At 50.6% G+C, this 12,501-nt stretch overlaps 1 long non-coding RNA gene across 4 annotated transcripts; it reads left to right on the top strand.

Moving 5' to 3' along the window:
- Positions 1-7,584: 7,584 nt before the first annotated feature.
- LOC112669800 (uncharacterized) lies at positions 7,585-12,501 on the top strand. 4 transcript variants are annotated; one of them, XR_004818368.2, is made up of 4 exons: positions 7,585-8,586; positions 9,927-9,999; positions 11,152-11,289; positions 11,540-12,501. It is a non-coding gene; the product is annotated as an uncharacterized LOC112669800 (long non-coding RNA). The 4 variants fall into 4 exon arrangements; XR_007405839.1 differs by having other exon boundaries at positions 9,921-9,999; positions 11,152-11,285; positions 11,544-12,501; XR_007405838.1 differs by having other exon boundaries at positions 9,921-9,999; positions 11,152-11,285.

The raw sequence follows: 12,501 nt of genomic DNA, 5'->3' as shown, positions 1-12,501 counted from the left end.
GCCTGCATCTATGGTGAAAAGAGGAAGAGCTGTCATTGCTGAGGAAGTGCTGTCCCTGCCTAGGTAGTGGGGCTCATGATGTTGGTGCAGGGGGAACAGTGCACACAGGGCCCTCAGCAAGTGCTCAGCACGCCCAGTCCTGTGTGCAGGCATCACCCTGGTCCTGCTGATGGACCAGGCATCGGGCTCACCTGGGCTCAGTTATCACGAGCACATAGCAAGGACTGAAGAATTCCAGAAAAGCTCACTCCTCCACCCGCAATGGTGCCTCATTGCACTCTGTGCTCCAAACAAGACAAGGACAGATCTGACTTCCTACCAGTCTCGCTATGACATTTCCTCCTGTGCACAGAATGGGAAATCAGCTGCCCTCACACACACAGGGCAGGGGACCTGGGCACTTGGGTGATGTTTGCAGATATTCTGGTGGTCCTGTTGGAGAGAGGGGTGCTACTGGCATCTATTGGGTGGCTTGACCTAGTCTTCCCCAGAGAGAGGGCTGTCTGCCCAAGTGTCAAAAACGTAGAGCCAAATGCACTCTGCCCTGGATCAACATTGTCCGATAGAAATATATGCAATTTAAAATTTTCTGGAAGTACAGTAAAAAAGCAGAAAGAAAAGGGTGACCTGATTTTATGACATATTTTATATAAGGCATAGATCCAAAATATTATTCTTTCAACATCTACTCAATCTCAACATTACTTTTTAAAAGTTTTTCAGAGATTTTTATTTATTCATTTGAGAGAGAGCACACACAAGCAGGGGGAGGGTCAGAGAGAGAGGGAGAAGCAGACTCCCCACTAAGCAGGGAGCCCGACTGTGGGGTTCCATACCAGAACCCTGAGATTATGACTTGAGCTGAAGGCAGACACTTAACCAACTGAGCCACCCAAGCTCCCCAATCTCAACATTATTAGTAAGATGTTTTACATTCATTATTTTTTCTTTGTTTACCAAGTCTTTGGGTTCTACTGCATATTCTATGCTGACAGTTCTTCTGGGTTCAGACCAGCTGCATTTCCAGAGCTCGGTGGCCGCCCTCTTTTCTGGACTGCTGTAGACAGTGCAGCACGTAATAAGAGAACATCGACTGTACTCTGAATTTAGCCTTCTGCAGACATGGACAAGGACACCAGCCTCAGGGTTCAGTGACTGGGACAGGGTCTGGCATCAACCCACCCACTGAAGGCCAGAGTAGAAGGAAACAGCAGGGATGGGTGAATTTGTCTCTCTATGAGCCGGACGCCCATCGAGTGCCTTAGACGTGGCCTCCCAGTTTGCCACATCTTTTTTAAAAATCTTTTTTTTTTAATTTTTTATTTATTTATGATAGTCGCGGAGAGAGAGAGAGAGAGGCAGAGACATAGGCAGAGGGAGAAGCAGGCTCCATGCACCAGGAGCCTGATGTGGGATTCGATCCCAGGTCTCCAGGATCGCGCCCTGGGCCAAAGGCAGGCGCCAAACCGCTGCGCCACCCAGGGATCCCCCAGTTTGCCACATCTGGGAGTGGCCCTCCCACACCCCCGCACCCACTCCTGCCCCCTGGAAGTGCAGGCTGTGAACTAGTGCCAGCCTCTCTTCCTTCCCAGCCAGTGGCTTCAGGGAGCCCTTTAGGCTCTGCAGAGGGTCCTAGGGAGGCTGAGTGCTTGGCATCCCACAGCAGAGGCCAGCTCCATTTTTTCTTTGTCCTGCTTTTCTCTCCTGTCTTCCTCCCCACCCTCATCATGTGCCCAGGATCACAGGTCACAAGACCTGCAAGCAAGCTGTCATCTGGCACAGGAAGAGCGTGTGGGCCAGGCTGAGGTCAGGAGACACATCGTGGACAGACAAGTGTGCAGTGTATCAGGAGATGATAAATGCTCATAGCAAAGGGAAGGGGCGAGAGGGGGCACCCTCAGGGGCCTGCACAGCCAGGGGAGTGGGCGCAGAACCTGAGGGTCTCTGAGATTGCAGTTCTCCAGGCAGAGGGGAGGCATGGGAAGGTGTCCTGAATGCATTCCCTGTGCTGGAAGCATGGGAGGGCAGGGTAGGGGGTGGGGTTAGACCCCAGAGGTCATAGGGCTACAGGTCCTAGAGGGCCAGCCTGGCTCCCAGGGACTGTGCTTTTTGTTCTGAGATGGAAGCCATGGAGGGTTTTGAGGAAAGGGGAGACATGGTGGGACCTAGTGCTTGAAGGGCGGCACTGTACGGTCACACATGCTGGAAGGTGGAGCGGGAGATCAGGACAGGTGTGCACCCAGTGAGAGCCCATGTCCTGGGCTGGTGGAGGCAGGGCCAGGTGGACCGTGGAGTCCTTGCAATTCCTTCATGGACCAAAACTGGGAGAACAAGGCCTCTGGCCTGCACGCGACCACCCAGGCCTCCCAGGTTCTCAGACTGGCAGGTGGTGGGGCCCACAGATCCAGGGTCAGGAGGACATGGTCCTCTCTGGGCTGCCCCAGAGAGCCCTGCGGACACAAGGGTGTTCCCAAGACCAGGGAAACAAGGGGTTTCAGCACATGATGGAGAGCCGGCCCCGGTCAGATGCTGGCTGTCTTCGTGGTGAAGAAGGACGACCAGGTGCCCACGAGGTCCCATCTGGGTCAGAGGTGGTCACCGTGGCTTCGTCCACACCCATTCTACGGGACTGGGCAGCCTGATTCCGTGGATTCTGAAGGAACCAAGCGACAGAAAGGGAGACCAGGTACAGACGACCATTGTGGGGACCCAGGAGGACATGTGCTGTTCTCCCAGGGATTTGACCCTCGTGCGTGGACGCAGGAATGACCCAAGAACCAGGGAACAGTGAAGCCGTGTGAACAGCACTTCCAGGCCTGCGAAGGAGCAGATGGGGCAAGATGGGAAGCGACCCCCAAGCAGGAGGGGGGCCCTGTAAACAGTGTGGTGTTTAAAACAGAAGCTGGGTGTCGGCCCAGGAGGCCCTGGGAGCCCTGGGAATCATGGGGTCAGTGACAGGAGGGGTGATAGTGTCCCCAGTCAGAGAAAGGGGCAGCAGAGCACTGTAGGGTCACCACCAATGGCCTGTCAGCGAGGAGAGCCCCCTCCAGCCGCTGGGAAGCAGGAAGGGAGCTTGCAGGGTGGGCCTGAAATGTGTCCTTGGCTACTAATGAGGTGGAAGGAAATCCATGAATTACATATAAGGGCAAGTAGCTTAGAGACCCGAGCTTTGTGGGAGAGGACAGAGGGTCCCAGAGGCCAGAAGAGCCCCTGGAGGGTGGGCAATGGGGGTCACAGGGCGTGGGCCAAAGAGTGGAGAGGCCAGGCTTTGACAGGACCCCTGGGGAGGGTGACACCCGAAGGGCGACGTTGGGAGGGTTGGTTGGGAGGGATGGCATGGCCCCTGGAGTCCTCTCTGCACACCTGCCTGACATGAGGAATTACAGCAGAAGCAACCAGAAACCTTTCCCCCAGAAGCTCAATGTTTGCTGGACATTGATATATCCATAGTGTTTTCTCCTTCATGTGCTGTCAGCCCAGAAGGACTGAGGCTCTACTGCAGGACAAGAGAAAGGAGCCCAGGGTGCATGGGTGGCTCAGTTAGTCAACTCAGGTCATGATCCTGGAGTTCCAGGATCGAGTCCCCTATCAGGCACCCTGCTCAGCAAGAGTCTGCTTCTCCCTCTACCCTCACCCTATTCGTGCTTGCTCTTTCTCTCTGTGTGTGTGTGTCTTTCAAATAAATAAATAAAATCTTTTTTAAAAAGAAAGAAAGAAAGGAGCCCAGAGGAAAGGGTCCCCGCCCAAAGGAAGGGGTCCAGAGCCCCAAGAATGGCAGCAACGGTGGGCAGACTGCGAGCTGAGTTTCTGTGCCCTAAAACCCCATGTGGGCTGCTTGTCATTGAATTACCACATGCATGGCACCCTGTAAAGGAGTCGCTGCTTCACCTCCCCTGCTAAGTCCAACACTGGCAAATCTCCAGGAGGGGGATGGAAATCACTGGCAAGCAAAATGAGATCCTGTGGAGTCAGGAATATAGTTGAGTTTGAGAAGTGCTGGGGAGAAAGGTAACTAGGCAGCCCGGGGCATCTTGCAGGTAAATCATGACTCAGCAGCGTTAAGTTCCCTTCCCAACAGATGTAATGTGTAGATGGTTCAGTAAATAACATCAGTCCAGAGGGCAGCCTCTGCATATTGTATTGGAGAGTAGTGAAAGATGAAAAAGCAAAAGATGAATTAAAGCAAAGACTTTACATTCATGTATGCAGGGCAGCCCTGGTGACTCAGCGGTTTAGCACTGCCTTCAGCCCAGGGTGTGATCCTGGAGACCCTGGATCAAGTCCCACATCGGGCTCCCTGCATGGAGCCTGCTTCTCCCTCTGCCTGTGTCTCTGCCTCTCTCTGTGTGTGTCTGTCATGAATAAATAAATAAACGTTTTTTTTTTAAATAAATAAACTCTTAAAAAAAAAAAAATAAAAAAAAATAAATAAATAAACTCTTAAAAAAAAGATTCCTCAAATACTGCATTGTTTTCAAGTCACTCTGCATGTCAAAAAAAGAGCCATATCTTGTCTTTTGCATAACCTGACTTTATTGCACTAGTCTTTCAGAATGTTATTGATTGCATTTTTTTTTTCCTTAGGGAAGATGCATAAGATGGCCTTTTCCAGCAAGTTCAGCCCAAGGTTGTACAGAAGAGTGCTTCCTGAGCAGTAATTTTGAGGCTATCGTCTTGCCAACCTTTTATTTGCTCTGTGGCAGATGCCATGTGATCACTGACCTTCTTAGCTCACATAGTGTATACAGCCCATGCCTGGGACCTCTCGTCTGGTAATATACCCAGGTGATATTGTCACCAGCACAGACTGCACCCACTGCAGGAACTGCTCCCAACACCTCTCTCCAGACCCTGACTCCCATACTGCTTCCAGTCCCTTCTAGCCCCATCCTGCCCCTCCCCTCCGAGAACGGTGTGAGATTTTCTGTACACCCCTTGCCCCACACAAACACAGCTTCTTCTGTTACCAATGGATCGTACATCTGTTGAAACTATGAACCTATGGTGACATAGTGTTATCGCCCAGAATCCATGTTATTACTATATGGTTCACTGTTGGCATTGTATAGTGTATGAGTTTCAACAAATTTATATTGACATGTACAGAGCACACATTTTTCATTTTTATATGGGAGAGCTTGATTTTCGTCTCATGGAGTCAAAGAATGAATCTCGCAAACAAAGGAGAGTGAGTAAAGGGATAGAAGTTTATTAAGTGAGGATACAGAGAAAGCTCTCAGAAGTGAGAGGGGTCCCTACTGGGTTGCTGCTGGGGACTTGTACGCTTGGTCCTTTATTGAAAGCCAAGCAGGGAACCTAAGTATTTTAACTATCTATTGATATCTCCATTGAGTAAGGACTAGATAATCTTTTTTTAAAGATTTTATTTATTTATTCATGAGAGACACAGAGAGAGAGGCAGAGACAGTGAGGAGAGGTGGGAGACTCACCTTGTTGCAGATCACTCACTCCATTGCTGTAACTTTACTTTATTCACTGTATTTATGTAAGCCTTGCAATGTGGGTGTGTGAGGTTTCTAGCTTTTTTTTTTTTTTTTTTTTAAGATTTTATTTATTTATTCATGAGAGACACAGGCAGAGGGAGAAGCAGGCTCCATGCAAGGAGCCCGATGCGGGACTCGATCCCAGGACTCCAGGATCAGGCAGGCCCTGGGCTGAAGGCAGGCGCTAAACCACTGAGTCACCCGGGGATCCCCAAGTTTTCTAGCTTTATTCCTCACTCATATGTTGTGTATTCTAGGTTTAGCAACTAGCTTTGCTTGCATGTTGGTTGGGGTTAAGCTGAATCTGCACATCAAATTAGGAAGAATTGTCAATTTAAGAATATGGAGTCTGTGGGTCATGAAAAACAAACATCTCTGTATTTTATCTTATATATTTTTTTAAGATTTTATTTTATTCATGTGACACACACACACACACACACACACACACACACAGAGGCAGAGGGAGGAGCAGGCTCCATGCAGGGAGCCCGACGTGGGACTCGTGGGACTCGACCCTGGGACTCGACCCTGGGACTCGACCCCAGGCCTCCAGGATCATGCCTTGGGCCGAAGGCAGGCGCTAAACCATTGGGCCACCCAGGCGTCCCCCTACTTGTCCGTGTTAATTCAGATTTTGTTTGCGATCTTTCAGCAGGTTTATGATGCTTCTGAATGCAGATTTTTACAGATGTTCTTAGGTTCATAACTAAGGACTTCAATTTGGGGGAGGTCAAGGGGACATCAAAAATGGCGTTTTTCAACGTTCAAATTCAATCGTTAATTACGAACGTGTGGGAAAGCAGCTGGCCCCTATAAATCGACTTTATACTTGGATTCTTGGTGTCCCCAGGCGCGGCGGTGGAGCACGGGGCGCTGGCGGCCCTTCACGCTCCCCGCGGCCAGGAGGGGGCGCCAGGCAACCCCGAGCGGGGGGGGGGGCTCCGAGCTCCTGCGCTGCGCCCCCGCGCTCCCCACCCCCCACCCCCCACCTCCGGGGCCGAGGGCAGCGCATGCGCCCTCCGCGGCGGTGCGGCGAAGAGGGGGGGCGTGCGGGGCCCCCGGGGGCCGAGCTCGGGCGGGGAGCGCGCAGCCTCGCTCAGGGGCGTCCCCGCGGGGGTCACCGCCTGCGCTCCCACGGGCCGGGTAGGGGCTCCTCCCGCCCACCGCTCGGGGGGCCGGAGGCGCGGGGCGGGGCGACCCCGCGGGGGCTGGGAGGAGGGTCGGGCGGGAAGGGTTGGGGCGGGGCGGGGAGGGGAGGGAGGTCCGCGGCTGGAGGGTTAGGGGTCCCGGGGCTGGGGGCGGGCGGACACCCCGTGGCGGGGAGGGTTAGGGGGCGGGGGGGTCTGTGCAGGGGTGGGGGGACCGGGGGTGCAGGGAGGGGGGCTCCCTGCAGGGACTGGGAGGAGGGTCTAGCGGGAAGGGGTCGGGGTAGGGGGGATCCCTGCGGTCTGTGGCAGGAGGGTTAGGGGTCTGTGCAGGGGGTGGGGGGACGGGGACCGGGGGTGGGGGCGGGAGGACACCCCGTGGCGGGGAGGGTTAGGGGGCGGGGTGGGGCGGGGGAGGGTCTGTGGCTGGAGGGTTAGGGGTCTGTGCAGGGGGTGGGGGGACGGGGACCGGGGGGTGGGGGAGGGGGGAATCCCTGCGTTCTGTGGCAGGAGGGTTGGGGGTTCGGGCCGGGGTGGGGGGTCCGGGGCCCGGGAGTGCGAGGAGGGGGTTCCCTGCAGGGACCGGGAGGAGGGCCTGGCGGGAAGGGTTAGGGTCGGGGTAGGGGGGATCCCTGCGGTCTGTGGTAGGAGGGTTAGGGGTCCGGGGGACGGGGCCCGGGGGTGCGAGGAGGGGGTTCCCTGCAGGGACCGGGAGGAGGGCCTGGCGGGAAGGGTTAGGGGTCGGGGTAGGGGGGATCCCTGCGTTCTGTGGCAGGAGGGTTGGGGGTTCGGGCCGGGGTGGGGGGCCCGGGGGTGCGAGGAGGGGGTTCCCTGCAGGGACCGGGAGGAGAGCCCGTCCCGGGAGGGCGGGAGGGCTACGGGGCGGGGGCCGGGGGAGGAGGGAGGAGGGAGGAGGGAGCGGGGCAGGGAGGAGGGGGGAGGCAGGAGGCCAGCGGAGCGGGACCTGCACCCGCGCGAGGAGAGGTCGGCGCCGTCCGAGTCCGCCGCGCTCAGGAATGTAACCTTTACCCGTGAAGGTGGAATTTCCGGGCCGGTCCTAGGAGGTCCCGACGGACCCCAGCCTCCCCTGGAGGCAACTTCGCCTAACAATGCATTCCTTGCTAATGAATTCCTTGTCTCTTTAATCCCTGGGCTCTGCCTTCTAAAACCTTTCTCTGGTTTAGCTCGGGAGAGCTCCCCTCTGCTTGCTGGGCTGGACGCTGCGCCAATCCACAAACCCGTTAATAAAGCCCATTTATCCTCGAATTTGCTGGATTGAAGGCTTTTTCAACATGTGAAAGAGAAATGGGGCGTCTGTGTATTTGCTTCTCCTGGTTCTTACGGATTCATGGTCTTACAGCTCCTAAAGTAGCTGAAAAAACGTGTACAAACATTTGAAATTCCAAAGTTGAATTTGTACCCAAAACAGAAGTATTTCCAATATCTTTTCTTTGTTGTTTCAGATTCAGAAAGAATATTCTTAAGTTTTGTAACAGTTTTAGGTGCATCTAGCCTGTTTTCAGAAGTCACTCTCTCTCCTTTGCTGTAAGGAGAGGGACAGGCCTAAACAGCACAGAACTTATTACCAGAATTTCTCCCTGGAGAATTGTAGTAACTATTTCCTCTTTGTTCAAAATAACATACCACGCTGGTAATTTGCGTTTTTTAAAAAGGCCAAAATGGTTTTGATTTCCGCAGTGTGCACTTCCTTTTTTGAGATTCACTACATTAGTACGTTTAATTTCTGTGAAAATTCTTCTGGTGGTGATGTGTAGCACAAAGCAGAAGGAAGGTAGATCCTGCAGCCCGCTGCCAAGTCTGAGAGGTGGGCTGAGAAGATCCTTCTCCAGGAAGCTCCCAGCTGTCTTACCGTTAATGCAGCGCTGGCGGGACCAACGGCCTCAGACTGACAATAACCAGGCCCCTAGGACCCTGTGAGTCGTCTTTTGCATACAAAAGCCCTTTTGGAAACTTCCCCTGTGTTTACCTTCCCCCCACTCCATGGTACATAATCAGTTTTTAATAAAACTGATGTGGTTTTGGGGTATTGGGGTCTGGAGCTGACAGCCAAGGAAATTCTTCAAAGGTCTTTGGTGCAAAAAGGTGGTTTTATTAAAGCCTGGTTGGGGCGGGGGGTGGAGCAGGACCCGTGGGCAGGAAGAGCTGCTGGCCCGAGGTTGTGAGGGTGGCTGATGATCTCCGTGGGAGCTGGAGGGTGGAGGGGGGGAGCGGTGAGGACAAAGGGAGATTTCCAGAAGGCTTTCATATGTTAAGGAGGACCTAGGAGACACCGGAGGCCTGCCTATTGTCAGGCTGAGGCTGTTTGTCCCTCCAGCGAGGCATCTAAGTGAAGGCAGTTGGGAGCTTCCTGGAGGAAGGTTCTACTCTGCCGGTCTCAAGTCTTTGTCAAGGAAGGAGCTGCAGGTTTTAAGGACATTTAATTTTATTTGCATTTCCTTCTGCTTCTGTCTCCCCCACATCTTCTGTGATCTTAGGGCTCCAGGACATTGAATCTATGGGTCTCTGGAAGTCAGGCTACTGATAAGAACACTTACTCCTTGTAAATCACTAAGACTGGTCCAGTAGAGGAGATTCCTGTCCTGCAGGACGGTGATCTCTAATCACTCAGCCATTTGTTTTTCCTTCCCTTAATTTTAGGGCAGCCAGGAATGCCTGAGGAATGTCACACACATCCCCCCTGGAGGGAGGGAGGGTTGAGGGTGTCAGCTTATACTCTGTCCTCAGCCTGCCTTCTCCTTCATGAAAACCACCTTTTTGGCACTGAAATCATCTCCATTCTTTCTTGACCCCTCGCTCCTGGATCCCACATCAAATCACATCAATTGTAAAGCAGGACATGAAACTCCACAGTACTTTGAAACTGTCTAATGGTTTACAAGAAAAACACAATCCTAATCATAACCAGACCTCCAAGAACCTATAGACTCAATTTCCTGCAGCCCTAACATCACCTTCATCTCCATAGGACAAAAGACCCTATATAATCAGTCACTCCTCACAGGTTCGAATGAAGCTCTTTGCCCTCAGGTCCTGTCCCTGGGCTTTCATAAAACCACCTCTTTGCACCAAAGACGTCTCAAGAAGTCTTTCTTGACCATAGCGCTCCACGATCCCACATCAAACCTCTTTATTAATATGTGCTAATTACATTTAGAAAGAATAATGGAGTTTGGGCAACAAAATGGAATTGCAGATCATAATTGTGATTTACTTTTTAAAATTTCATTTATTTATTTATTCATGAGAGACACAGAGAGGCAGAGAGAGAGGCGTCCCAAGATTCCTAATGTTTTTACAAGAATGTTCTTCCTCAGTCAACGCAAAATGTATGTATATTTAATTCACTTATACAGTCCTGAGATCGAGAAAATAATCAACCCTAATGAATTGCATTAACATTCAATTTTTCATTTATTGGGACCCCTGGGTGGCTCAGTGGTTGGGCATCTGCCTTTGTCTCAGGGCGTGATCCCATGTTGCTGGGATCAAGTCCCCCTTTGGGCTGTCCGCATGGAGCCTGCTTCTCCCTCTGTCTCTGCCTCTCTCTCTCTCTCTCTCTCTCTCCTCTCTCTCTCTCTCTCTCTCTGTCTGTCATGGATGAATAAATAAGATCTTTAAAAAAACAAAAACAAATTATCATTTATTAAAACACAACAGATATTATTTCCAATTTATTGATAGTTTTAATCTACTCAAAATAACTCGAATGTTTATATGCAACCCTTTCAGTTCCCACTCTTCTCCAGCAGCTGAAAGAGGGATGCAACTTTGCAAATAATGTTCACATTCAAATATGTGAGTCCTTAAATATGAGGTCTTCTTGAACTAGCTCCTGTATCTGTCTTATTCATTTAACCAACCAAAAAAGAAACATTCAATGAAAATATCCTTTGTACTAGTAGCTGCGTGTGCTCCCGGGGATGTGGAATAAGACATTTATAAAACAAAAACAAAAATACAAAAAACACATCTATCCTCCTTCAAAGACTTCAAAGATTAGTGGGGACACACAAAAAATTATAGTACCAGTGATAATTTCTGCAATAAAAATATATTTGCAATTCTATGGGAAAATACAAGAGGCAATGGGCCACTTTATAACAAAAACTGATAAAGGGGAGCCTAGGCGGCTCAGCCGGCATCTGTCTTGGATTTGGATTTGATTCCAGGATCCTGGGATGAATCTCAAGTTAGGATCCTGCTCAGGGGGGTAGTCTGCTTCAACCTGTCCCCTCTGCTCATGCTCTCTCTTGCTATCTCTCTCTCTCAAATAAATTTTAAAAATCTTTAAAGAATAATAAAAAAAAATCTTTAAAGAATAATAAATAAAAATAAAAATTCCTTTTGGATTTTATTGCACAAATAAAACACAGGTCCCTTTTTATCATTAGCTACAATCTTAGCAATATCGACATTATGATGACATAGAAGTTCAACTAAATTTGGAAACACTCTAGGGTTTGTGCTTCCTTTCCTAGGTTTTGACTAATTGTGTTGCACAACTGATTCATTATCTAAATCTGAGTCTGAAGGCAAGAATACAGAAGTAAAGAAATCAGATGAGTAGAAACTGGAGGATTGGCAAGATCAATGTCAGGGCGGCTGGAAGCCTGTGGGTAACTTCACCAATGCTCCACTTAGACCGGTTGTATCTTCTTCTAAGTGTCATCTCCCTGGGGCCCGACCTGGATTTGTTGTTAAGTCTGGGTGTGTCCTCTCCCAGATGGGCACCAGGGATAGCATCTCAATGCCACTGAGCACTCCAAGTAGATACTCTGTGAATTCTGTCCCAATCAAGCGGTTATTCAACAACTGGGGGACACAACACAAATGCTAGGTGACTTTTTTTTTTTTTTTTTTTTTAAGACAGAAAATAACAAGCGTTGGTGAGGATGTGGAGAAACTGGAATCTGTACAGTCTAGGGGGAAGGCAAAATGGTGCAGCTGATCGGGAAATAAGTTTGACAGTTCCTCAGAAACTTAACCATGGAGCTACCGTGGGGCCCAGCAATTCCACCCCCAAGTGCACACCCAGAACGAATGAAAACATAAGTCCACACAAACACGTATAAACAAATGTTTACAGCTGCATTCTTCCTGATGGTAGAAAAGTGGAAATAGCTCAAGGGTCCTTCGACTGATGAGCACAAAGGTTAAATGTGGTCTACTCGTAGACTGGAATGTTATTTGGCAATAAAATGGCTTGATGTACAGATACAAGCTACCACATGGGTAAGCCTTGAATATGTTATGCGATGTGAAAGAAGCCCGTCACAAAAGGCCAATATTGTATGGTTCTATTCCTATGAACTGTCCAGAATGGACAAATGTATGGAGGAAGAAAATGTTATGGGTCAATTGAGAGTGACCACTAATGGGTAAGGGGACTCCTTTTGAAGGTAATGAGAACATTCTGGAATTGGGTGGTGGTAACAACTGCATGACCTTGTGAGTAAACTAGAACAATTGAAATGTACACTTTTTTTTTTTTAAGATTCTATTCATGAGACACACACACACACACACACACAGAGGCAGAGACACAGGCAGAAGGAGGAGCAGGCTCCATGCAGGGAGCCTGACATGGGACCTGATCCCAGAACTCCAGTATCATGCCCTGGACTGAAGGCAGGCGCTAAATACGCTGAGCCACCCTGGAATCCCAGAAATGTATACTTTAAAGGGGCATTTGGGGGACACCTGGGTGGCTCAGTGGTTGAGCATTTGCCTTCCACCAGGGCGTGATCCCAGTTCAGGGATCAAGTCCCGCACCGGACTCCCTGCGAGGAGTCTGCTTCTCCCTCTGCCTATATCTCTGCCTCTCTTTC

Source organism: Canis lupus, chromosome 25 (assembly GCF_003254725.2).
Source record: "Canis lupus dingo isolate Sandy chromosome 25, ASM325472v2, whole genome shotgun sequence".
Lineage (NCBI taxonomy): Eukaryota > Metazoa > Chordata > Mammalia > Carnivora > Canidae > Canis > Canis lupus.
Note: the sequence above shows the minus strand (reverse complement) of the source record. Positions and strands in the feature narration are given on the sequence as shown.